This window comes from Pongo pygmaeus, chromosome 9 (assembly GCF_028885625.2).
Source record: "Pongo pygmaeus isolate AG05252 chromosome 9, NHGRI_mPonPyg2-v2.0_pri, whole genome shotgun sequence".
Classification (NCBI taxonomy): Eukaryota; Metazoa; Chordata; class Mammalia; order Primates; family Hominidae; genus Pongo; species Pongo pygmaeus.
This window is the reverse complement of record NC_072382.2, coordinates 25,782,320-25,808,683: the sequence shown is the minus strand read 5'-3', so window position 1 is coordinate 25,808,683 and position 26,364 is coordinate 25,782,320. Positions and strand designations below refer to the sequence as shown.

At 36.9% G+C, this 26,364-nt stretch overlaps 1 long non-coding RNA gene across 1 annotated transcript; it reads left to right on the top strand.

Moving 5' to 3' along the window:
- Window positions 1–7,711: 7,711 nt before the first annotated feature.
- Window positions 7,712–22,408, top strand: LOC134740334 (uncharacterized). The gene is made up of 3 exons (XR_010127727.1): window positions 7,712–7,908; window positions 8,103–8,240; window positions 21,683–22,408. It is a non-coding gene; the product is annotated as an uncharacterized LOC134740334 (long non-coding RNA).
- Window positions 22,409–26,364: the final 3,956 nt, after the last annotated feature.

Here is a 26,364-nt window from a genome sequence, read left to right as displayed (position 1 = left end):
CTTTTGAGACATTTGATTTAGACCTTTTTCTCTCTTGGCTTGCTTGACTTTAGGAAATATATGCAAAGTTGATTTTCAATTAAGGTTCTTCATCATTGCTTGGGTATTTTCTTTATGCTAAGTACTATGACAAGTGTTAAAGAAGAATAAGATTGGGGTCTCTGTACTTATGCAATTTACAATCTGAAGAATTTCCACCTCCTTCTAATCACTCTGCACAGTGCATATGATCCACCTCTTACTGATGCTTCTTTCAGGCTTGAAGAGTCCAGCCATCTCGTATTACTAGGTTTTGCTAGGACCTAATCTAGCATACTTTCCATCAAAGTATTCCTCTTTCCTCTCCCCTACACATTCACCCCCTACCACCACCACACACACACACACACACACACACACACACACACGCACCCTTAATAAAAGAAAGTAACTTAGGCATTTAGTGTAGTAGTATCTAAAAGTAAGGGTATTTAACACAACATCCTTGATTATTTTCATAAAAATTAAAGCTGGCAAATCTGAGAAAAACCATCTGATTAATCTATACTGTTTTGAGTGATTGGTAACTTCAAATGTTAGTTTTTTGGTGGCATGTAAAAAAAATTGTAAAAAGAAAATATTGTTTATAAAAGGGAAAAAATCTTATAATTACAGTGTGGTAAAGGTATTTTTAGATATCAGTGTTTTTCTAATATACATTGTCAATCAATCAGTAATTATTAAAGGTATGTGTGTTTGCTTGCATATATGTGAATGGATCTCTGAATTTGAAAGATCTTTCAGTGTCTATGGATCAAGAAAAAACTGGAAGAGCTAGGTACTCTTATTACTATTTGACTAACAAGGAAACTGAAGCTCAGAGAATGCTAGCAACTTGTTTTAAAGGTCACTCTGCATTTATGTGGTAGAGTCAGGATTTAAATCCAGGTCTGTTTGATTATCATTGAATTTTTCCTTCTTTTTTTTTTTTTTTTTTTTTTTTTTGAGACAGGGTGGTCTCACTATGTAGCCCTGGCTGGAGTGCAGTGTCATGATTACAGCTCATGGCAACCTAGATCTCCCAGGCTTGAGCAATCCTCCCATTTCAGCTACCCAAATAGCTGGGACTACAGGCATGTGCCACCACATTCGACTGAATTTTAAACTTTTTGTAGAGATAGGGTCTCACAATGTTGCCTAGGCTGATCTTGAGCTCCTGGCCTCAAGCAAGCCTCCCACCTTGGCATCCTAAAGTGCTGGGATTACAGGCATGAGCCACTGTTCTCGGCCCAAAGTTACTTTTTAAAAATTACAAAATACACCAAACATATAGAAAACACAGGAAATATAACATACTTGTGTACCTTTTATAAACCATGTTGCTCAGGAGCTGTCCCTGTGGTGAGATCGTAGCTAACATCGAGAATCTATAGTGTCCTGGTACGATTCTTATTTCAAATATTCCATTTACTTGGCAGAGCACATGTCTCAGATGTAGGCGTAAGAAAGACGGTGTCACCACATTCTGGTCCAGTAGAGATATATGGCATCAAATGGAACATTTTAAGCATTCTCAAAGTCCAGTTACAGAAATCAAAACACATTTTCTCTGGAAGCAACATAGCAGCTGTGGAAAGCTTCTCAGAGACAGCTTGCCTTGCCCTGGAGGTGCCTGTGAGGGTAGTCCAGATTGGGAAAAAGAAGCTAATATAGACCCTGTACCTTTAGGAGCCAGGCTGTATGTTAAGCCATACACTTGTCATTTAATCCCCTAACCAATATTATTGTTGGCATTATTAGTCTCAATTTACAATTGAAAAGCAGAAGGTCAGAGAGGTTACAAGATGTGCACAGGGTGAAACAGGTAATAGCAAGCAAAGCTAAAATTCCAAGCCAGTTGTATTTAATTGTAAAATTCACAGTATTTCTGTTATTACATGTAGTCAGGATTAGAATAATGAGTAGGATTGTGCTTAACAGACTTTCAGGCAAATTACACTGGGTTAAAAAGGTTTCAAACTAATGAATATTAATTGTTTATCCACTTAAAACTGGGACCATTTTTGTGCACCTTGATGAAGTATGTTAGAATTCATCCATTGATTCACTTGTCCATACTCTATAGGACTCCCGATTATCCCCACTTGGAAAATTGGTAAATGTATTAAAAGGATGGCATATTTGGATCAAGTGATTGGTTATGCTCATCTATCCCACCTGTACCTTAGGCTCTAATTAGGACTTAGAATACTGTACTAATGTTTGAGAGTCAAGCATCTGCCAGGATACCTAACCCTCTTTCATAGGACACAGCCAATTTATGATGTTAAAAATAAAAGCAATGATGACTGCTTTTACAATGATGATTGTATTAATTCTATGTTTATGGGTCAAAAATTTTACTCACTGCTTTACATTATTTAAGTTCCCAAAATAATTCTATGAGAAAGGTATATTTTTGTAAAAAAAACAAAAAAACAAAAAAACTAAGTCTCTCAAAAATTAAATGGCTTGGCTTTTCATAGAGTTATTATGGAAGCGAAAGAGCCAAGATTCTACCACACGGCTGTCTGCCAGTAGAGACCTTTACTATTCACTATGGTGACGTTTTCTTCTGTAGCCTGGCTGCCTTATGATCACAGGTAACTTCATTATAACTAAAGGCAATGCAGCATTCTGTCTGGCAACCTGAAGAACAGCAGGGCGAATGCCTCTTTCAGGTTTCAGGGTCACTGTGTGCAGGGTCACAGAGTGACCCTGAAACTACACACATGGCCATGGTTACCCTCTTGGCCTCTCTTTGGGTGAGATCCCTGTTCCTTCCTTTGCACTTTTTCATTTTCTAGAAGATATTCAGGGGCAACCTCTTGGCACTGGGGAATACACACCACTTTTCCAATTAACACAACTGCTGGATCATTACATTTTTTCTCTAAAGTCGGCAAAATGTCTCTGATACCAATTAAAGTATGGCTTACACTCGTCCATAACTGCAAAAAAAAAAAAAATCGTGACCAAGGAATAAATTATTCAACTCTTGAAAAAGTACTTTTTCTAACTGAAGGGAGGATGACTTGGAATAAATGATAAAGAAAAATAGAAAGTGTGTTAAGTTGCTTACTTTCTGACAGGCCAAATGCCAAGAATTTTGCTCGCATTATTTTATTTAATCCTCATGAAATTGCTTTTTTTAATCCTTAAAACAACATTATGAGAATTTACTACTGGGATCCCTATTTTACAACTGATGAAACAGAGACATAGACATGTTAATTCCCAGGGTTAAAAAGTGGCAACAGGTCTATCCAATTTCAGGGTCTACATTTTAACTACTGGGCTCTAATGGGAGTAAGAATAGGATGCTAAAGGTGAGGGGGTCTATACCAAGAAAAAGAAGCACTCCATAACGATAGCAAGAAAGATAAAAAGCAATTCAAGATTGCTCTAGTTTTCTTATGGTCTGTATAATATACCTGTCAATGAAAGCTGATTTTGGTAGATATGACTGACCCGTTTATAACCCAAAAAACTGCGAAAAAAAATGAACTGAATATTTGTATAGATCATGACTGCCACACCAAGTCATATGGCTACTTTTGTGTGTTTTTTAGCCATTAATATTAGTGTTTTTTTTTATTTCCATCATCCTAATGAGAGAAGTATGTGCATTTGTACCGTGTAAGAAAATAGTCTCAATAATCTGCTCAGAAGATGCATGTATATTTTTGCCCAATAGTGTTTTAAAGTTTGAAAACTGAAATCCATTCACAAGGGGCCTATCTATATGGGCCCCAGGCCTCATCACATCCACTGTGTTGCATAGCCCTGCTTTATTTATTCTGCACCTGCTTGGACCCAGTAGACAGTGGGGCTGGAGATGCCAGATCCAGTCTAGGGTCAGCTCTTACTGATTATAACAATACTGTTATTGATGAAGCAGAATTCTTGTTCAGATCACAGGTTAGATAACTTCATGGCCTTCAGCAGCTCATCACATTTCTTCTGAAATCATTTTAGCACCTAGTTTTCCTTATCAACGAAATGAGTAGAAGTATGTTTCTCTTAATCCTTCTCAAAAGATTCCAAAAAAAGTTTTTTCTTAGTGAGAAAGTTTTTTTTTTTTTTTTTTTGAGACGTTGTCGCTCTGTCACCCAGGCTGGAGTGCAGTGGCGTGATCTCCACTCACAGCAAGCTCCACCTCCCGGGTTTACGCCATTCGGATCTCGGCTCACTGCAAGCTCCACCTCCTGGGTTCACGCCATTCTCCTGCCTCAGCCTCCCGAGTAGCTGGGACTACAGGCACCCGCCACCACGCCCAGCTAATTTTTTTTGTATTTTTAGTAGAGACGGTGTTTCACCGTGTTAGCCAGGATGGTCTCGATTTCCTGACCTCATGATCCACCCGCCTCGGCCTCCCAAAGTGGTGGGATTATAGGCATGAGCCACCGCGCCTGGCCGAGAAAGCTATTTTTATGGAACAATACCCGTTAATCAATGCTAAATGATTAATAGAATTAGAATATCATCATATTATCAACCTCAAAATACATAAATAATCCAGACAATGATCCTTTATTAGACAATAATCACTTAAAATACATTAGGTTAATGGCTGATGGGACCTTTTTAAAGAGGGACCTGCCTGACAGCCATCTAAATCAACTGATAAATCTTAGCATCATCAAAGGAGAGACATAATGTGAGGATCCTGTAGGATCCCATCATGAATCCTATAGGAGGCAGAGATCACCAATTATCAGCCACCTGTGTCAAAAGACCATGGATCTTTATCTAGATGGTTTCCCCATTGGAAGGTTTATGCACTTGCTTTTAGATGAGAAACACTTGGTTGGTATTCTTTTTTTTTTTTTTTTTTTTTTTTTTTTTTTGAGACAGAGTCTTGCTCTGTCGCACAGGCTAGACTGCAGTGGCGCGATCTCGGCTCACTGCAAGCTCCGCCCCCCAGGTTCATGCCATTCTCCTGCCTCATCCTCCCGAGCAGCTGGGACTACAGGCGCCCGCCACCACGCCCGGATAATTTTCTGTATTTTTAGTGGAGACGGGGTTTCACCGGGTTAGCCAGGATGGTCTTGATCTCCTGACCTTGTGATCCACCTGCCTCCGCCTCCCAAAGTGCTGGGATTACAGGCTTGAGCCACCGTGCCCAGCCTTGGTTGGTACCCTATTGCATAAAGCAGGTAAGAGACAAAACCAATGGAGATCAACTTGGAAAATAGAACATAACTTTAAGAATAAAAAAGAGAAAAATTGTACTTCAGATAAATCCATGTGAAAACAAGATTCCATTTAAAAACCTCATTTACATAAAACTTTTCAATGAAATACAGCAGGTCCTCAAATAACATTGTTTTTCTCAACATCCTTTCTTTATAAAGTTGATAAGAAAAAGAATTGATTCCAGGCCAGGGCCACTGTCTATGTGAAGTTTGCACATTCTCCTGCTGTCTGCATGGGTTTTCTCCCAGAACTTCACTTTCCTCCCACATCCCAAAGAGATGCGTGTTAGGTAAATTTGTGGGTCTAAATTGCCCCAGATTCTGTAAGTGTGGGTGTATGTAGGTGCACCTTGTGATGCAATGGAGTCCTGCCCAGTGTCAGTACCAGCCTTGCGTTGTGAACTGCCAGGACAGGCTCCAGCCACCCACGACACTGAACTGGAATTAACAAGTTGGAAAATAAGTGTACAAATACAAATATGTGTAAAAATAAAAATTGGCAAATTAGATGATAATCATACAGGTACATGACAGTAAAGGATACGTGTGGCATGACAGCGCTCAAGGAGCCTGCCATATTTGTGACAGCTTGTTTTTGAACTGCTTGGTAGTAGGGGGTGCTCCTTACAATTTTCACTTTGTAAACATTTATTCCTTGATTTAACCCACCAGCACTATGAACCCTGTCACTCACTGATTCATCAAAAAACTGGGCAAATAATTACCTTACTTGTTTTTATGAATCTTTCCTAAATGTATGTAACACTCACATTTATTTTAATGTTAAATAAAAATGTGTTTGGGGTCTTTATTTAGAGATTAGGTGATGTTTTTATGAGCATAAATATGCCATAGAAACTTAACTTTTATCAATTAACCTATGGTACAATTAATCTTGTTAAACATCGTTTTACTTGAAGTTTCCATGAACCTATTGACAATGTTAAGTGAAGATATACTCTACCATATATTAGTACACTATTTTATTAGAATTATTTGCTGCCCTGAAATGGAGGGTGATTAAGACCAGTTAAATAAACGTATCACATCTTTCGTCTGTTCATTAATCTGTTAATTGCACTTTGCAACTTGCCCACAAATCAACAAAAGGCATGTGACCCACTTACCTGTATCATTAAACAACCCAAGCTACATAATTCTCCTGAGCCAGGACTTGAGACAGGGTAATGTGGGGCTGTTTAGTTTTTAAAACTCAGTCTGTGTACTAGGAGCCCTTAACTTCCATAATGATACAAAATACAGCAGAAACTCAGACAGAAAGAGACTGGAAATGAGAAGGTGGTTCAGGCCACTAATTCTCAAAAAGGAATGAACTCTCAAAGAGACATGAGGTTCTGCTCAGATCTGCACAATCTGCCCCTAACAGCCTTTTCCTTCCTTCATTCCAGCCCCCTGTCTCATTTGTTAATTTTGTCCTTCAAATGTTGTTGTTGCTTTATTTCTATCCTAATTTCCTTTTCTTTTTCAAATTTATTGTTCTAATTGGCATGTTTATTTTTCTTATTGTTTTTTTTTTTCTTTTCTTCTTTTTTTTTTTCTTTTTTACTTCCATTGCTGTTGAGCCTTAACAAAGTGATTAGTTCAGGAAAGTTACAGAAAGTAGAGAATGAGGATGGTTTGATTTACTAGAGAACCTCGAATTATGAAGTACAACTGTTCATACAAGGAATGGAAAAAGTATCAACATTCTCAAAAGATTTTTTCTTCCACAAAGAATGGATTCTGCAAAGATTCTATTTTAGGCTTAGATTCAATTATCCTTCCACTCATTGAAACCACCATGTGGTTTTACTTTTTTTAAAGTAGGGTTAATGATAATACCAATTATGGGAGTTGGTCTGAGGACTAGTTAATTATTGAAAAGTGGTTGGAATGAAAAGTGGTTGGAATGACACATGATAAACACTTGTTCAAAGTTAGCTATTATTGTTGTGATTAAAATTATCATTATTGCAAAAGACGATACCAAGAAAACAATATGACCATACATAACTCTCTGACATTAACCTCAGAAGAATCTGAGTTTAGAAATGTTTGGCAATTTAATCAACAAGCCAGATAACTTGTCCATCCATGTTTCAGCCATTGAGTCCTTCTTGGAAAGCTTGGTGTATTGTCTAGCTGGAAATGTGACCCTTTGGTTTTCTGTAACTAACACTGGTCCAGAAATAAACACATCTATGGCATAAAAGTAAGGCACAATTGCCCCTGAAATTTGTGAAAAAGTCAAAAAGCAAAAATTTCATGATGCTGGAGTTTAAATCAGGGTGTTGTCACTTAACAGATGTGTAACTCAAACTATGTCGTTTGACATCTCTGGGCTTGTTTCCTATAGCAAGATTTGTGAGAAACTTACAAATATCACAACGGAGCTATGGTAATCATTAAATGAGATATCTAACTTGGAACGGCCTAGCAATGCTTACAACATGCTTAGGGCTTACTTTCAAAGAAACCTGCTTTAGTGCTTTGTAGTCAGACACATCTGGGTTTCTATTCTAACTTTCACTTCCACCCTGTGTGATTTAGGCAAGTGCTCATTTTCTCTGACTTGCTACATTCTCACCTGTAAAAGCAGCCTGAGCTTGTTGTGAAAACGGAAAGGACGGTACAAATAATGCCTAGCACATTGCTTGGAACATAGGACACACTCAATGCCTGACAGCTCTCGGTAAGTGTGTTACTTCCTATGTTCCTGAATTTGAATTGACTGTATTGCATTTGAGAAAAAAGAAGAGGCAAGATTCCTCCCCACAACCTACAAACAAGCTCCTCTCTTATCTAATTTGGAAATCAAGAATGTTTTCTTTAAAATTAAACCATTTCTTTACTACGCCACATGTGAAAGAGAGCTCTCTTTTATAGGTGGAGAAAAAAGTCTGGTGTTACAAGAGAGAAAATACCTCTTTGGGATTTTTTATTCACGAATAACATCAACAACTTGTGATTCTCTAATGCAGTCTCTTCCTCCCACACTTGCCATTGCAAAGGTGGGGCTGTAAGGTAAAAATGGCTCTTTTTTTTTTCTAATCATCCATTAAAGTCTGTAATGTTTTCTTCAAGTTGCTCCAGGAGTCCTGGTTTTTAGAGAGGTTCAGAACAGAACATTTTACTGGCAGAGAATGGCCTCTGGAAAAACCAGGCTTCAACACTTAAAAAGATAAAACCTGGGAGAGAAGTGGGGAGTAAAGGTTCAATTCTTCCTCAACTCCAGAAAGATACTAGGAAAGTAGAATTAGCCAAAATAAAAGATTGTGCTATACGTCATTAGTCTCCTAACTTTGGTTTGAATAATGGTACTCTAAAAAAAGAAAAAGAAAAAAGAAGAAATCTTCCCCAGCAATTTGATTATTAGGTCACTTCAAGAGAGGCAATTTAAGGAACCAGCAAATGCTGCTTGGGGAACTAAAATAATAACAAGCAACACTAATATAGCACCTTTCCTCTTCAAAGCACTTTACAAACATGAAGTAATTAGGCCAATTAAAACTTGAAAAAGTAGCCTATTTAGACACAATCTTCTTTCCACATACAGTGCATCTGCTGGAAATTACTCTCTAGCCTTGTTTTCAACGCAAAAGATGCTCATAAGTAAACAACTATAAGTGACTAGCAGGACTTGAATCAGAATGATTTGGGTTTAGAAGTATTTAAGGCATTTAAACCTTTAGAAGTATTTATTAAATACTTTAGAAGTATTTAAGGCACTTGAATGAGAATGATTTGGGTTTAGAAGTATTTAAGGCATTTAAACCAAAAGTAAATTTCCCACACTCTAATTCTCCTCCAGCCACAAACCCTATGTAGGCAAGTACTTCCTGTAAGTGCCAGGTAGTTATGGATGGGTGTTATCAGCAGAAAACAAAGATAGATAGTCCAGGGAGTGAATGGACAGAAGGTTTGAGGTTTGCCTCTTCATAGTAAACTAATTTCCAAAGAGGAGTCCCCGAATGACTGAGCAAAGCGGTGTAATGTTTTGAATTAGAAAGCATTCTGAATTTGGAGTAAAAATTTAAGTCCTTGTTCAAGTTTAACCACTAATTCACTATGTGACTTGGGAAAATAATGTAATCTAATTTATGATTTCAGTCTCTTAACTGTGAAATGAACTGCTTTGATTAGATCCATGGTTATCAAAGTGTGTTCTGAGACTACTGTGTGTCCCACATGGATGGGTAAAAGCCCCGAGTCTGTACTCAGTTTAAGAGAGCAGCAAAGTTTTAATTCATTTTAGATGTTGGATTTTTATGAGATGTTGTAAATAGTTCCATGTCTAATAGATGGATGATATCTAAATTCGTTTGCAACACTGATATTCTGTGATTTTATGAATACTTCTAAGCCTCATAATGTATAGGATATGTTTCAATGAAAACTTTCATTTCATTAAGCTAATTCTTGGATCAGAGGAGGAATGAGAATATAGACTGCTTTTGAGCTCTTTCTGTGCACTGTAAATCAGAGGTAAAGAGGATTATTTCTGACTCGTCCAAGTCCAGGTGTGGTAGATGTTAGCAGAGAACTCTACCAGGTTTCTGCTCTCTCTCTTTGAGCTTCTTTGCTTGATACTGGGTGGCTGATTCTGATCATCTGGGGCTCCAGGTCTAGGTTTGGGGAAGGAGATAGGAAGCTGCATCATATTCCTCAGTATTACAATTTTTCAGAGAGTCATATAAAGCTGTTAATTTGTTTCATTTCTCCAATTTGTCAGTATGTGTACTCTATAATACAGAATCTCAGAGGAGAAGAGGAAAAAGTGGAACGACCGGGGCAAATAATTCCATCCACCCCTACTCACACTTCCCACCGTTTTACATGGGAGCTAGGCTATTTTTAGGAACCTTCCCTGACAGTGAACTCCAACAAACTGATAGGTTGAGTGGTTCATCTATCACTATAAACCATATTATCAATCTTAATAGTACAATGAAGAAATTGAGGCCAAAAGGGTAAATGCACAAAGTCCTAAAACTTGGTTGGCAAAACCAAGAAAGGAACATCAGGCCTTCTGACTTCAGCTCTTGTGCTTTTCCCATCACTGAACCGCTTCTGTATTGATGTAGCATTAATATAGAACTCACGATCTAAACAAAGCAAAGCAAATCTTTCTTCCTGTACTTCATGTTACGGACACTTTACTATGTTTTCTTTTCTGAATCTCATGGCTGGGGGACAGTGCGTGCAAGGGAAGGAGGATGGGTTTGAAGTCAGGGCAGCTGGCTCTGAAATTAATGTACCAAGGGACTTCACTAAAGTCGCATACATAACCATGATGTGTCTAACTGGTTTTCTTATTTTAGAAAGTGTCAATATTATAATATCTACCTAACTACTTCATAGCGCTACTATGAGACTTTTTACATACTACGTGTGAAAATGCATCAAAAGTACTCTAAAATTCTCTACATACCCCTGGTGTCATTTGAGGTGTTTTCATTTCTGATGTTTTCTGTCTCTTGTGGTGTGGCAACTGAGTAATGAGCCAAACTAAAGAGTTTCCCAGTAGCACACATTTCCCCAATGAAAATAAAGGATTCCTAATTCCAGATGGAAAGCATTTTGGCATTTCCTTAGAGAATACCAGTGGTGAATTAAAATAGAAATAGATGCTCCTTATTGAGGAGAAGTCTAGCAACTCATTTATAGGCCTATCCACACTCTAATTAAAATAGCACAATTATCTAGGAAATTGTGAGGAAATGCCATCAATACTATTGACTGTTTCTGCGATGCTAGCAATCACAGGGCATATACTCAGTAACAACCCTTAATGCCCAGAAATAGGATATAAATGAAAAACAGTGAATTATGGCTGCAGGATACTAGGATAAGTTGTAGCAATGGCTAAAGTGACCTAAGAATCAGCTATAGGGCCCTGAGAGTGAGCCAACAACATGATTTAAACTAGTTGACCTAAATAAAAGTTGACTGTGGTAAACAAAAATATCGCTTTTCTTGTATAATCCTAGATCTAAAAGCAGAGAGGTGCTTGAATGCTTTGCATGACAATGTATCCCATGCCTCAGATTACATGTAGTGACCCTTGAAAAAGCAAGTTTCTTTCTAAAAACCACTATGGAAGAGTTTGGCATAGCTCTAAACTTACTTTCTCAGTCGTGACTAGCAATCATGCAAATCTGCAAATCAGCAAATTAGCACAGGCCCACAGGACCAGGATCTAAAGTTAATCAGCCCAGCCTTTAAAGGTTTCCAGCTTTTTCAAATGGAATATATTGTTTGACTTTTACCAACATCCAGCTCCCTTAATCTCCAATTATCTAGCTTTTCTATCAAATAACAACTATACTAGGCAAGTCAGTACTAGATACAGATTTTTATTTGCCTAAAAAAGTGTCCCTGATGCTCATTTTTCTGTACACTATACATATTATGCTTTCATCCCTATTTTTTTCTTTTCATTGCTGTTGCTATCCTAGCTAATATTTCTTTTCTCAACAAATACCATATATATGATGTATGTGTGTGTGTGTATATATATACACATATTTGTATATATGTGTATATATATACACATATTTGTATATATGTGTATATATATACACATATTTGTATATATGTGTATATATATACACATATTTGTATATATGTGTATATATATACACATATTTGTATATATGTGTATATATATACACATATTTGTATATATGTGTATATATATACAAATATGTGTATATATGTGTATATATATACACATATATACACATATTTGTATATATGTGTATATATATACACATATTTGTATATATGTGTATATATATACACATATTTGTATATATGTGTATATATATACACATATTTGTATATATGTGTATATATATATACACATATTTGTATATATGTGTATATATATATACACATATTTGTATATATGTGTATATATACACACATATTTGTATATATGTGTGTATATATACACATATTTGTATATTTGTGTGTATATATACACATATTTGTATATTTGTGTGTATATATACACACATATTTGTATATATGTGTGTATATATACACATATTTGTATATATGTGTGTATATATACACATATTTGTATATATTTGTATATATACACATATTTGTATATATTTGTATATATGTGTATATATACACACACACACATACACACACACATGCTGGATCATAGCTCTTAAACTCTATTAGAAAATTACTTGGCTAGCTCAAATATTCCTTTCTACTTAATCCCAGCTTCATGTCTGCCATAACCTGTGCTGAAAAATGTAATACTGCCACTTTAAGCAATAGACTTTTACCAAGAATTATCAGATTTACATAGGCATAACTGAAATCCGATATGTTTAACCCTGAGACACAAATATAAACTTTTTCAAAACTGTGAGAAGATATTCCACTGTTTCCAGTCAGTCCTTCTTGTGAAATTAGCCATTCACAAGAAAGATTACCCCTACACTTGAAACAAGGTGATGGGGAATAGGTGCACTATAGAAGCAAGTATTGCCGCTGGTATGGTTGCAGGGAAGTAAAATTTTGTGCAGGTATAAATGCATTTCCTCGAGGAATTAACGGAGTCTCTCACAACCTTCTTCCTACTTAGAAGGGTCACTATGTTCTGTACTTAAGCCTGTAATATTAAACAGAAAGCAAAACCTGTAAAAGCGCCCATGACACGAAAATGGAAAGGCAGATAACATGTTACATGATAGAGTAAATATTCAGAGACATTGCCAGCTAGGGGGGTTGGTGAAACATCAACAATATGAACTATCACAAACATATGATAATAACGTGTAAAAAACATGAGCTCTGACACAAAATAAATGTATTTAAATCCCTGCTTCATGCTTAGGGGGGTCTAGCTAAATTACTTTCTAAATCTCAGTTTGCTTATATGTTAAATTGGGACAATGAGTTCTATTGATTGGTTCATTGGAAAAGTTAAGTCATACAGCATAAATTAAGGTCATAATACAGAGTCTAGAATGCAATGGTTGAAATAATTAAGGTGGAAAGTAGTGTATGAATTTTAAGTATTACCTTCACAAGTGAAAGTAGAGGAAAGCTGGTATGTGTTCATTAATTCATTTAAAAAATGTTTAGTAAAAATATGTTTGGATATCTAATATGCCCATTGTTGTATTTTACTTGGTTCAGAAGATACAAAGTTGAACCAGTCCTGGTCTTAAGCTGAAATTGAAAAGCTGCAATTAAGAAATAGGCAAAGTACAGATGGAACAAAAATTTACAGTGTAACATTACTAAAGACAAACTTCCTGTCCCTGAACTCCACCCTTCCACTTGACTATATTTGTAACTAAGAGGTTGTGCCTCAAAATGTTACCTTCTAAGGGACACTGACCCATACAGCTCCTGATGAACAAGCTGGTCTAAATAACCCTGACCCATGATATAGTCAATTTGGACAGTCATAGGTATCAAATCCACAATGACTCCCATAACATAGGCTAAATGTCCTTCCTCAAGAGAGTGAATTTGGCCAGCAGATTTTGTCTCTCTGGAATTTGGACTAAGAAACATCGAGAGATTGATGCAATTAGCAATGGAAGCTGGAAGCAGAAGGACACTCCAGGTAGGGTTGAGACTGTGAGGGGCCATGTCTATACTGAGATTATAAGACACCAGACAAATGGCCAAGTAGAAATATATGGGGAAAATCAGAAAGGTCACAATGGTGAGAGAAACCCAGAGACCTTAACTAATGCCAAGAGTTTCAAGTTTCTAATGACAATAATAAAAGCTACCACTTACTGAGCCGTTACTCTGCCCTAATTGTTCTTCTAGTACTTTATACTGTATTTAACTCCTGTAATCATCACAAAACTCTCCATGAACCACTGTTATTTTTCTGACGTACCACATGCAAAAATGGAAACACAGAGGTAAAGTCACATATGAAGGTTTCAGAGCTGCTGCTTATTGCAACCAGGATTCAAACTCAAGCCATCTGATACCCAAGCTTCAGAGCCTCCATCCCTGCCATACTATGAAACTCCCCTGCCTTAAGATGGCCTAAATGAGCCTCTCCATCATTCAAAGAGAAAAATCTAAACTAAAGCAGCACCTTTGTACTTTATAAGGCCTCAGCTTCCAATAAAAGATGTGGGAGGTCAGTAATACCACAGGCCTTCGATGCTGTGGGAGAAGTGCTTTTTCCTCTCGGGGAACATCCTGCTTTGTGTACAGAGCAGTACTGAATTTCTGAAGAGCAGCCTTTGATAGTTTTTGAGGTGGCATTTTTGGATAATAGAACCTTGAAATCATAATGAAGCACCTTTTCTTACAATCTTCCAAGAGCACCACAGGAACCCTCTTATGAATGTCTACATCATTTCTCCAAAGAGATCCAGCGGCAACACAGCCTTCCCCTCCTCACCATGCCACAAATAGAGGAAAAGCACTTCACAGGAAGACTTCTGAAAAAATAATAGATGTTGAACTCAGTATCCACTATATTGTAAGTTGTGTGATTCCATGATCATCTTTTCCACCTCAAATGTAAGGCTTTTAAAGAAGAAGGTCTATGCCATTTTTACTTTTCTACACACAGTGCCCCATAAAAGGCTGCACATGGAAAATGATTTTTAAAATGGCTTTTAATAAATGAATGAAAGAAAAATAGAAAGAACAAAGCATACATTGCTAGTGCATATTTTGCTTCCCCAAACAAAAATATAAACACTTTTTAATTTCGTTGGTGCTTTTGGTCCTATGAAAAATTCACAAATATATTTTGCTATTCTTACCATTATTCAGTGAGAGAAGATGCATTAAAATCCAGGATCCAGAGCCAGATTTCTTGGCTTTCAATCATGGCCCCACTAATTACAAGCCGGTTACTTAACATTTATCTTCTTAGTTTCCCAGATTAAGAGATTCTCTAAAGAGTTAACAATTACACCTGCTGTATGAAGTCACATTGAGGATTAACTAAAACAGTAACATGACCAAAATAGTCCCTGGTACATAATAGGCTCTCAATAAATATTCACCTTTTTGTTACAACTATTCAATAGATGAGGAAAAAGGTATTTCCTTGCTCATAGTCACACTATAAAGTATATGAATGTTTGGGATATATAAGAAGATAATATAATGTAATAGTTATGAATGATACTCTGGAATTAATAGAGTTCAAATCCTAATATGACTTCAGGTAAGTTTCTTTACCTCTCTGTGCCTCAGTTCCCTCATCGGTAAAATGGAGATACTAATAGGCTTCATTCTGCAGGATTAGAATTTTGAAATGAATTTGTATATGTAAAGCTCTTAGGTTAATGGTTCACAGTAAGCATAATAAAAACAGTTGTTTGCTATTATTATTACTTAATGCAACGACATCCAGATAGAAAATCCCAACTATAGGCTTTATGTCTTCTATATTTGCAGATATTTCTACAGGTGTACTACTTACCCCTCTGATATGGACTACTACACTTCCATCTGCCATAGCAACTGTTGGTAATTTTGCTACCAATTCAGAGTTCAGATTCAGTGGGAGTGTGTCAGGAAAACACTAATTCAACAGGAATATGGAAGAAGCATGGTTACTTGTTTGGATTTATTTTTCTCAAATCTTCTGATAACATTTTTTCCTTAAAACTGCCCAGAGTAATTATGGTGCTATTGTTATAGCTCAGTAGCAAATGCTGGGTGACTTCTGCAAACAGTTTTATCAAACTGACATTCTAACAAATGTCTCTTGCTAAATGTCAAGTGAGATTTCTGGAGGGGAAAGAAAAATGCCTCTTTTCTTCTTCCACATTCCAAGTTTGCGTAGATCAAAAAGACACTGCATGGCTGCCCATTGTTTCAGCAATTCAGACATCCGCAATAATCCACCAAGAATCTTTAATCAGCCAAGTCTTCATTCTTAAAACTGGAGAGAATTAATTACGAATGTGGAATCAGCATCATTGTCGATCCGGGAAGCTGAACTGACTTGGAGTCATGTTTCCTGCTGCAGTTTTAATTAAGCAGGAAGGAGTTCGAGGGTGTAGGACAGAGCAGATTGAGACCAGTAAGTGGTCCACTATGCAGAAGACTTTTGTCCCTGATTGTATCTTTAGCTGTGTATTTTTCCTGAAATACATATTCCAATCATATGACCACATAATGATACTTAAAGGAAGATAATAAAATAAACAGTAAGTAATTTAGTGGACCAGTAGAAGAAAACTGCTTTCATGAGAAGGTAGAGTATTCTCTTTCCTAGATAGGAGTGATTAGAGTAATAACTAAAAGATTGGAGGAAGAGGTCATGATTAGTTGCTCCCTATTGTCATTGTTCTGCCTTTTCCACAGTGATGGGACTCTAATTTTTTTTCCAGTATCTGATAACCATTGTCTTCTCAGGGGGCTGAGCTCTTCCCAACCCCAGCCTGGGCTAATCAAGATTGGCCCGAACCACCTATGACAATCCCTTCTTCTTGTCAGTACTTGGTTTAGAAAAGGTCTTGTGACAGTTGCTACCCATAAGACCTATAGGGAGATCTGCCAGTGGCAGGTCTAACAAAGGCTTTCCCATTTTTCAAAAGAGATGGATTTGAGGAAATAATTGTGTGCTAAGATAATACTTGGAATTACTGCCACTATTTTGTAGTCATGAGAGCACCCACTGGATTAAAAGTCAAAATGGTGAAAATGGCAGAGCAAAAAGATGGAAGGACCTGAGTCTTTCATGATACCTCGGTTCCACTGAAACACCAAACCCTAGAACAACTCCACCCCAGGATGTTTTATTATATAATATAATAATTTCTCATTTTTAAAGCATTTTTAGTCAGTTGTCTGTTAGTTACATCTAAAACATCTTAAGCAACATACAACTCATGTAAAAAGAATTTCACAACATTATTTTAATTTATACTTAAAACAGCTTTCTCAAGTAGATTTTTTTCTTTTTCTTTATAAGTTAATAAAGAAATAAGAAACACAAAAAGCAGAAACTCAAATAAATGATTTGTCAGCAGAGACCCACTGAATTAGTAGCACTGGCAGAATAAATGCCAGTGGGTGAATGATTTTTAAAAAGCATTTTCTACACTGCCATACTGCTAGTATCATCATTGGAAATACATTCATTTCTATTTAATTTCACTTGGCAGTTCTTAGATGCTAAATGCTAGAGATGCAAATATTATACAAATAATGACAACATGTAGGTTAATAGGTACAACATAGTGTAATGATACCCAGTAATAGTGACAAACACTGGGGCTTCAGGTGACAATGACTAAGATGAATTTTTAAGAATGAACATAAATATTATAAGGAGATTTAACAGGGTTGGTGGAGGGCCAGAAATCTGGGTATGGATTGTTTGGAGACCCATGGGTAATTGGCCAACACTGGCATATGAAATATGGAGTGGGTAGGAGTAGTTGGGAGGTAATTCAGAGAGGTAGTTAGAATCCAGGTAATAGTAGCTCCTGTACATCACACTAGAAAACTTGAACTTTATTCTGTGGATCACTGGTTTTTAAACTTTTCTTGATCCTTAACCTTTTCCTTCAAACAAAACCATATCTAAAAGTATTAAAGCAGATAAAAGAAGACTTTTCTGGTTGAACACATAAAGCACATTGTAAAAGCCACTCTTTGTGGATGATGGGGTGTCATTTAATGGTTTTTAACTACAGAAGTGACATAAAAATAATGATGTCTGAGAAAGATTATTCTGGAGACATCATAGACGACAGATGGTTTGAGAAAGAAATGGAAGCAGTAACTTCAATTAAGAAAAAGATAACTGGATACTGAGTAACAAAATACTTCTCAAACATCACAGAAGAGTCCATACAGGACATAGCAAATACCCAGACTAAGACAGTGACAGGGAGTCAGGACATGCCTTGCCATTCCTTCTCCTTTATGGAAATAATATTTTCAAAGAGGTTAGGGGGGACAGTAGGATTGCTATGTCCATTTATAGATGCCAATGTCAGCCACAGATAGGGTCTCTGATATGGTTTGGCTTTGTCCCCACCCAAATCTCATCTTGAATTCCTATGCATTGTGGGAGAGACCTGGTGGGAGGTAATTGAATCATGGAGGCATGATTGTGAGGCCTCCCCAGCCACCTGGAACTGTAAGTCCAAAAACCCTCTTTCTTTTGTAAATTTCCCAGTCTCTGGTATGTCTTTATCAGCAGTGTCAAACCAGACTAATACAGTCTCACTGAATTAAGCCAATCATCAAGTCTTCATTTCTCAAGTGAAGAAAACTTATTCGTTTCATTGAGAGCTACTAGAAGAAACTATCCCATTCCCATAGGATGAAGCATATAAACATGTAGCCCTAGATGCTGAAGCGGGCCATCTTATAGCTAAGAGAGGAAACAAACAGAAATTGAAAGAGAATCATGGAAGGGAAAGGGATAGACATAAATAAACTGGGATTTTAACAATATCAACAAGTCACAGTATCATAACTCACAGGAAATTCTCACAACCTTTAGATTTTTCATGTATTTGAACCACTAGGTTTATATTACCATTTAAAGCACTTTGGGTTGAGAGGTCTCTGTTTTACAATTCAAAGTACCTCAAGTAATACAGAGCATTAAGGAATGAAAAATAAAAGGATTTAAAATAAGGTAAAAATCAGTTTAAAATGAGGTAAAAAATCAGCCAACTGAGTGGCTAAATTGGGGGTTGAGGGTGAGGGCAGAGCTCAGGATGACATGGTTTGTGGCTTGTTTGGGGCAGTTACCAAGTACCAAGATGGAGTATATTGATAAAGCAAAAGCAAATCGAGATGTGACAGAAGATACCAATTTGTGTTTTAAATGTGTATAAGTTATGTGCCTAGAGGTTAGTCAGGCAGTAATATAATAGGCATTTATTTTAATCAATCTACAACCCTGAAGAAAGGTCAAAAAGCTATCTTGAGAGTCTTTTAGATTGGTAACACTTAGTGTCATGCTTCCCCAAGGAATATAGATACTTCTGAAGTTTTTTTTTTTGAAAATTTATACAGATACTAGCAAAATACAATAGGTATCTAAAACCAGTAAATGATGTTGAGAATGAATGAAATGATTAATGTAGCCGAATATGTATTAAACATTAATTTTATACAGAAAGAAATAGGATTGGTACAGAGAAAAATTAAAATGTACAAGATTTTTTAAAGATTGAAGTCTAGACTTCAAAAAGGTTTCTCATTTTTCATTGGCTGTTTCAGGTTATGTTTCACGACCATCAAGGGTTAACCATTAAATCCTCACTTTTCCCAGGGGTATTTTGAAAATGTATTGTTCAGGAGTCATCATTATTAATTTCATTAAGGGGCTTGGTGCATCAAATTAATCTTCTAATACGACATATGGCTGTCTGTAAATAACAGAAAGACTGATTTAGGCACCCGAACCTGAGGAAGCAGGAGTTCCCAGAGAGGTGCGAAGGGCAGGGGAAGGGCCAAAATCAAATTGGTTGGTTTCCCAGTTGCTACCTGGGCCTCTCTTTGGTACTTACTTGATTTTCTGGTAAGAGACTATTACAGACAAATACGGGGATGAATTACTGTTCTGGGCCTTGTTTTCCAAAGGGTCTCTGGCTGAGTAAAGAAGTGACTTGACATTTATACTATTGTAAACCTTTGGTTGCCAATGAGTTCTAGTTGGCAAGGCCTCCATCTAATTTTGATAACAAAAGTCTTATAGGAAAGGCCCATAAGGCATTTTACACATCAAGCAGCTCTTACTGAACAGTGTTTTGATGAAATAATTACAAATGAATCAGAAGAAGTAAATTACCCTTGAAATAATAACAATACTTAGCATTTTCATTTTCAAAGTGTTTAACAAATTACTAATTATTTAATTTACATTCTAGTATCATGATGAAGGGATTTCTACTCTGGTTTTATAAATGGGGGAGCTGAGCTATGGGAGGGGTGATGTGCTCAAGTGTACAAGGCCAATCTAGAAAGAATGGCAACTGAGTTTCAAGCAGCTGTTTCCGTGAGTGGAATCGGGAGTGAGCACATGGGTAAGGGATAGATTGCCTTTTAGATAGAACCCAATTTTTTTCCAGTCTCCAGCTTTTCAAGCCTTCAAATAATGCAGTCACATATTGTAGAAAGCTCAGTGAATCAAAAACACTCTTCTAAAACTGAATGTCGTTTTAAACCATACGTTGATAGATTTGTGACTTCAGAATTGGTGAAACTGGGGCCACCTTTTGGGAAATGTGTACAGAACAAGGGACAAGATCTGGATGGTCCCTTCAGGACAGTTATGGGAATCATGGAATGAAGACAGCACTATGCAGAATCCAGGCAGAACACACTAGTGACATCTTCCCAAATCTCTGCCACTTAACTACATTGACTTCCTTTTCTCTTACTTGTTCCACAGATTCTAACATAAACTATAGCTTTTGATGCCTCATGTTCCCTTGGGACTTCTCAGGCTGCTTCCATGATCTGGCATCCTGGACTCTGACTGAGAACAGTTATTACCTCCTTGCTGATTTCTGGAGCTGACACTGTCCACACCTGGAATTCCTTCTGCCAGCTCAGTTCTGTGCTGAAACATCACCATGCAAATGTTCCCCAAAGTAGTCTTATATTTTAGGACCACAGCAGCAAACTGACAGCAATGTATAGCTTGTGCTCATGTTTTGGTTGCTTGTACAGCCCACGCTGTGTTTGCAAAGGCATTGTGATTAGGCAAGAGTTATGTTCCTCTAAAAACAAGCAGACTCACTGCCTATTTTCCTAACCTATTCCTGTTCCATGGTTTAGTATTAGTTAAATGTTTCAGTTTTCTATTAATATATAGCAAACCACACTGAAACTTAGTGGCTTAAAACAGCAATAATTTTCCAAGGTTCTCTTGGTCAGGACTTATCTTGTCAGTTCTTTGCTCCTCATTATATTGACTGAAGTTACTCATATAACTAGTCAGCTAGACACTGCTGGGGTTGGAACACCCAGCATAGCTTGTTGACTTCCCAGGCCTCTCTTCACATGGTCTCTAATCATTGAATAGACTAGCACAAGCTTCCATAAGCATGGCTGCTGGTGACCACAAAAGAGAAATGGAAATATTCAGTCTTCTTCAATGCTGAGTTAAAAGTCCCAGAACATCAATTCTACTGCAGTTGTTTAGTCAAAGCAATTTACAGAACCAACCTGATAATTTCAAGGAGAAGGAAAATATATCTTATCTTTCTATTTGAGAAATGGTATAGATGTACAGGGAGGGAAGGAATTTATGGTAGGTGATGACTTAGGTGATGACCTATTGCACATATACATGACTTTCTATAAGCATTTGAAATTGGGAGTCTTATTTTTAGTTTTGATGGGAAAAGTGTTCTTAGAGTTCCGGAAGTTTATTGATTTGTTCATTTAGTAGAGATTTTATTTTACTTCTTGTTTGCTGGTTTATTTTTTAAGTATCCCCTCTTTGCCTGACACTCTTTTAGGACATGGGGACACAGCAGTGAAGAAGAGAGATGAGATTCCTTCTTCTATGGAAATTAGATTCTGTCATCAAGAGATAGACAATAAAAAGTCAATAAATAAACAACAAAGAATCTGACTATAAAATGTGCTTTCCAGAGAATGTGTGTTATGTAATAGAGCATGACTAATTTTCTAATGTTGATTAGAAAGTTGAGTTAGGGTTCTAAGAAGAAGAGATATTTAAGCCAAGAGCTGAGTGACAGGAAAGGCAATAGCTAGTGTGAAGATTTAAGGCAATGACAAGCTTGATATGTTTTAGAAACAGCAGGAAGCCAGGTGCTGTTTAAATACATGAGCAAAAAAGGAAAGTGTCACGCCTCTGAGCTCAAGCTAAGTCATCATATCCCCGTGACCTGCAGATATACATCCAGATGGCCTGAAGTAACTGAAGAATCACAAAAGAAATGAAATTTAAATGGCCTGTTCCTGCCTTACTGATGACATTCCACCACAAAAGAAGTGAAAATGGCTGGTCCCTGACTTAACTGATGACATTACCTTGTGAAATTCCTTCTCCTGGCTCATCCTGACTCAAAAGCTCCCCCACTGAGCACCTTGTGACCCCCACCCCTGCCATCCAGATAACAACCCCCTTTGACTGTAATTTTCCTTTACCTACCCAAATCCTATAAAACAGCCCCACCCCTATCTCCCTTCGCTGACTTTCTTTTCAGACTCAGCCCGCCTGCACCCAGGTGAAATAAACAGCCTTGTTGCTCACACAAAGCCTGTTTGGTGGTCTCTTCACATGGTTGCGAGTGAGAAAGTGATGAGAAAGAAAGGAATAGCTGATTATAAAGTAATGTGATTATGAAGGGCTCCGGAGGCAGTTTTCAAGAATTTGGTTTCTATTCCCAGTCTCATGAAAGACATCAGAGAATTTTTAAGTATGTTTCTAATTTTCATTTCTGAGGTCAACTCTGAGAATTAGCTAATGGTGTGGATGTGGGAGGTGAGAAAAAAGTAATTAAGGTTAACTCTCAGAGTCTTATTTAAACAACCAAGTAGATAATGTACTATTTACTGCATTTAAGTATGTTCGAGAACGCACAGGCCCATATGGACCAAAAAAAGGTATCTTTTTTGTCATGTAAGTTTCAAATGTTTACTAATATCCTTGTGGGTTTCAACTTTCTGCCTAACAATAATAAAATCCCCAGCAAGGTGAAGTTATTACTGTTGTTAGAACAAAAATTACCTTGGAGTTCCATGAAAAGTCACAGAAAGGTTTGAGTGGCTGCTTGTAGGTATTGTTGGTATATGTTGTCATATGTTGTCACCTTTGCTGGTTAGATTCTTTCCTGGGAAACAGTATAACTAATATACTAGAGGCAGCGCTTTTTCGCTCTCCTTTTCTCTCTTCCTTTCTTTTCCCCATAAGTATTTTATCACCTATTTTATACCAGATATTGATCTTGACATTGAATACACTAGCTTGTAGTCTAGTTGAGGAGACAGATGTAATTAAATAGTCCCTAAAAGGCCACAACTGGAGATGTATGTGACTAAGCAAAGATCGCTTCAACCTTGGGTATAAAGGCCTCTGGGGAGAAGGTAAAACATCTACACAGAGTTCAATGAGTCTCCTTAGAGAAAAAGGACTGAATATGGTTTGGCTGTGTCCCCACCCAAATCTCATCGTGAATTGTAGTTCCCGTAATCCCCACATGTAATGGGAGGGAACCAGTGGGTTGTAATTTGATCTGGGGGCGGTTACCCTCATGCTGTTCTCTTGATAGAGAATGAGTTCTCATGAGATCTGATGGTTTTATAAGGTATAAGGGGCTTTTCCCTCTTTTGGCTGGCACTTCTCCTTGCTGCCACCATGTGAAGAAAGACCTGTTTGTTTCCCCTTCCACCATGATTGTAAGTTTCCTGAGGCCTCCATAGCCATGCTGAACTGTGAGTCAATTAAACCTCTTTCCTTTATAAATTATCCAGTATTGGGTATGTCTTTATTAGCAGCATGAGGACAGACTAATATGGGACTGACGTCAAACATATCCTTTGGTGGTTTAAACTACGAAAACTTTTCATGGGATTGAGTAGTCTTGTCAGAGTTTAAAAGAAAGAGAAGAAAGCAAGTGTGCCAACTTACCATTATGGAATGGGAAATCAGAACTACAATAGGTTTGATGAAGAAGACAGCTATTATCACAGTTTATAGGCAGGTCTAGAAACTCAGGTAAAATTTTGCATTGTGGGAACAATGGCTGCGGATGTGAATGTGAAAAACCTGGCTTGTTACCTTGGTGCTTAAACTTGGGGCATCACTTTTGCTCCTGAGACAAATAGCAAGAACATGGCCACTGCAGTGAATAAGCAGGGCCAACTATGAAAGACATACTCTGCAGAATTGCAAAGAAATTGCAGCGGTGTATTAAGAAGACTCTCATTCTCTAGCCGTCTGGTGTTTGAAACTCAATCAACCTTTAAAACAAACAAACAAAAAAATAATAAAAATAAAAATAAAATTAAAAGAAAATCCCCTGGTGAGGTTAGATAGGAGGAAAGGGGAAGCTTCCAAGCGAGATAATCGCATTCCGGCTAAGTTAGGCAGATGATGGTACTTATGTAATAAGTAGTTAGAGAGGATTAATCATGCCAATTAAAGAAACCACACCAATAATACACAACAAACATTTCACGTGTATGTTAGGAAGCAATTGTTGTGCAGGACATAGAGTACAACCTCTAGAGCTAAACTACCTGGATTCAAGTTCCAGTTCTATGGGTACCAACACAATTTTAATCTTTATGTATCTCAATTTTCAATAAGAGTTTTAGGGTTGATTTTGAAAAGTAAATGACTTAATTATTGGGAAGAACAAAGAATGTAGCTGGTATATAATAGGCACTTAATACATGCTAACTATTTTTAATGCATTACCTCATAATTTACAACGCACGGTAAGTGATTGGTAATTGTCAGCTATTATAGCCATTTTTATGCCTCTAGAATTGAAAATACTATGCTTCTCCTTAGGTTTTTTCCTCATACTGGGAAAGTGAAGAAAGTAATGGACTTTTCTAAGTTTTTGGACATGCTCAGATAGCTAGAGAATGAACTCAGACTGTTGTGCCAGTTCCTAGACACCTATTATACTTGCCCTGAGGAAATGACTATATTTCAGGAATTCAAAGGGGATTGTGGCAACATACTGAGATGCTCACCAAATGCATAGGAAATCATCAATACAAAAGACCAGATAAACAGGAAATGTTTTATTCCCTTCTACTCATGTGGAATCTATAATCATTTGAGCTGGACAGGAACAGAGCTCAATTTTGTTTTTATGTTCTTTTGCAGAAAATAACTTGTTCATAAATAACTATAAAGAATATCACTACAGTGAGGATATGCTACCTTAATTTAAAAATATGTTATTGTAAAACACTTTGAGTGTGCCTATATTTTTGTGTATGTATATATACCTTTATTTTCTCATGAGAGTAGGTCATTAAGGGCATTTACTTACTAGTTGTTCTCATCTTATATTTTCCCCTACCACTATAATATATGGAATTTACATGAGGAATATATTCTGATAGATAAAGTAATACACAAAATCTTTTACAGTTTAATGCATTGTTGTGGCACTTCTCTCAACTAATCGGGGTGTGTACTGTCAGACAAATTTGAATTACTCAATAAGCTTAAATGCAAATATTATATTATTTTTCAAAGACTAAAAACATTTACTTGTATATCCATATATTTATTCATATTAATTGTACATTAACCTGAATTTTCATGTATCTACTGTATAAGCACCATTTGTTTCATCCATTTACCTTTTAAAAACATTCCTTGAGAATCTATTACATGAGGTACTATTGAAGAACTAAGGTTAAAACAGTAATATTAACCAAGATCCAAAATAAAATTTTGCAGTCACAATCTCCAATGTAATATACATTAGGAAAAATTTCAACAGCCTCATAATCTCAGACACTTACTGAGAGAAAGTTAATTTTTAATAAAAGAGATGGAGAAAGAGATCTTCCTTCCTTGGGAAGCAAGGAAGGAAGGAAGGAGCCATATTCTGAGCCTGACTGGTCCACCAATGTAGGGATAATGTGATCAACAACTGTATCCAGAGAGCTCTGGACAATTTTCCCCTTCGGTCATCATATTTTATTTTGAAAAATAAACTAGTCATACAAATAAATGTTTCCATATATGACTATAGGGCTCTAAGATTGGTTATTGGTTATTTTGTCTCTCCTACCTGCAAGAAGCAAGATTTCTAAGAGAGTGTGTGTGCATGTGTGTACACGTACACACATGCACACACATGCCCAATTAAATTTCTTATTCAGTGCTTCTCTTGAGGATTGATAGAACTACCACTGACAATATTAAGACACATAAACACATGCAGATAACAAAATAACTCATTACTTAGTGGCACTACCTTATGTTTATTTAGGAGCATTCCATTATAATGCCAACAGGTATTTGCGATTTGAGAAAAAATCTTTATGGCCCACCTTAGGTTTTGTGGTGGGCCATGCGCTCTGATTTGGTCCAGCATGTAGTTATAGAGACATCTAGTGGTCAGGTCTAGGAGTATGTCATCTAAAAGAACTGCAAAAATGGATTCATTTCCGCCAGAGGGGCCATTGGCTATGTGCCAAG